This window comes from Monopterus albus, unplaced genomic scaffold (genome assembly GCF_001952655.1).
Source record: "Monopterus albus unplaced genomic scaffold, M_albus_1.0 scaffold121.1, whole genome shotgun sequence".
Classification (NCBI taxonomy): domain Eukaryota; kingdom Metazoa; phylum Chordata; class Actinopteri; order Synbranchiformes; family Synbranchidae; genus Monopterus; species Monopterus albus.
In genome coordinates, this window is record NW_018128001.1 from 672,051 (window position 1) to 673,732 (window position 1,682).

The window sequence follows — 1,682 nt, forward strand, 5'->3', positions numbered from 1 at the left end:
CCTACAACTAATCACAGACAAACAAAAGTTCTTGACTCTTGTAACATTTTTTGAAGGACTACTGAAATAAAGGTGTGACAGAAACGTGCACTGTGCACCAGGCTCAGTGACAACTGGGTCGGGCTGCAGGAGGAGCTCGGTGTCCACAGTGTGCTGCACCGACATCAGGCTACAAAATCAGCCCCACTTTTTAAGCATGTTACTATGACGTAATCTTCATATAAACTAAATCAACGGACTGTGCCACTAGCAGCAGCTTCTCACAGTCTGAACCAAAGTCCTGTGCGACAGGCTCAAAGCACAGCTGGACCCGAGGCAGCACCTCACTGCTTTAAAGAAACACAGCTGGCCACATCATTTCATAGTTGATGAATTCTACCTGATCATGGCTCCGAGTAGGACCAGACGGTTCCCCTGTTCAGTGACATCAATTTTCAGCTCCACCTGAGGAGACAGAGTTCTGTTCAACATGATTTGAGGTTTGTGTTTTTTAAACAAGCTTATTCTTGTGTGTTATTTTTATTATCCAAAGGAGTTTTGAGATAATTATGTTTGAGATAAAACAAATGTGCACATCCTTAACGAGCACTTTTTACTTACAGTACTGTGGAGCTTATTTATTAATACCATCTTTTTTCTTAAGTGCTTCTATTGACTTGTGGTGAAATGCTGTATATGTTTAAGATCATTACATTGAAGTATTTTATTATCATTGCAGGAATACAGTGGTGCAGTCGACGGAGCAGTTGGCCCAATGTCTTAAAATCCTTTATTGGTGCATTCTGAGTGTTTCTCTTGATGTGTAAACAGTTCAGGAACAGGAGCAATGGCAACACTGGAAAGTTCATATCAGAATCAGGGTTGTTGGTTTCCCAGGGGAAGAAACTGTCCCTGTGCCTGGTTGTCTTGGTGCACTGTGACCTGTAACGCCGTCCAGAGGGGAGGAGTTCAAACAGATTGTGTCCAGGGTGTGAGGGGTCAGCAGTGATCCTCTCCACCCTCCTTTTGACCCGTGAGGTGTACAGGTCCTCCATGGAGGGCAGGCTCACACCAATGATCTTTTCTACAGTCCTCACTGTCCTCTGAAATCTGTACTAGTCCTGTTTGGTTGCTGAGCCAAACCAGACAGTGATGGAGGTGCAGAGAACAGACTGGATGATTCCTCTGTAGAACTGCATCAGCAGCTCCTGGGGCAGGTCGAACTTCCTGAGCTGGAGCAGGAAGTTCATCCTCTGCTGTGCCTTCTTGGTGATGGTGCTGATGTTGGACGTCCACTTCAGGTCCTGGGAGATAGTGGAGCTGGTTCCTCCTAAAGTCTGTTGTGACCTCCACAGTTTTGAGTGTGTTCAGCTCCAAGTTGCTGCGACCACAGCACAGGACCAGCTGTTCATCTTTTCTTTTAAATGCATGTCACCAAATCAGGGGTTGTGTATGAATGTGTGGGAGTGAGAGGAAGTATTCTGGTTCCGCTGCTCACATGCTCCATGTTTCTGATTTTAAAGAAGGACTTGGACACCGATACCTGAATACAGCACAAAGGCATTGAATTTCTGACTTGGCGACAGGGATATAGGAGCATGAGATGAGCATGTAGACACAATTAATGAGCAGGCTGTCCCTACAGATGCACATGGCCCCACACTGTCTACACACTGTCCTGTATGTCAGCACTTTACTGCTGC